Genomic DNA, 240 nt, shown 5'->3' on the forward strand with positions numbered 1-240 from the left:
CGGGGTGGGGGACGAGGGGAACTAATAGGCAACGGGGCGGGGCAACGGGGCGGGGGGCGGGGGAGGGGCAACCCTGTTCCGTTGCCATCCCTACACGTAACATGTTTTGATTAGGGTTGCAAACGAATTGAATTCGAACCGGTAAAATCAAACTCAAACTCAAAATATTAAACTCATCATCTCGTGAGTATATATATATATATATTTTTTTTATTTTAATTGTAAAATTATATATATCTC

This window comes from Coffea eugenioides, chromosome 8 (genome assembly GCF_003713205.1).
Source record: "Coffea eugenioides isolate CCC68of chromosome 8, Ceug_1.0, whole genome shotgun sequence".
NCBI classification, from domain to species: Eukaryota; Viridiplantae; Streptophyta; class Magnoliopsida; order Gentianales; family Rubiaceae; genus Coffea; species Coffea eugenioides.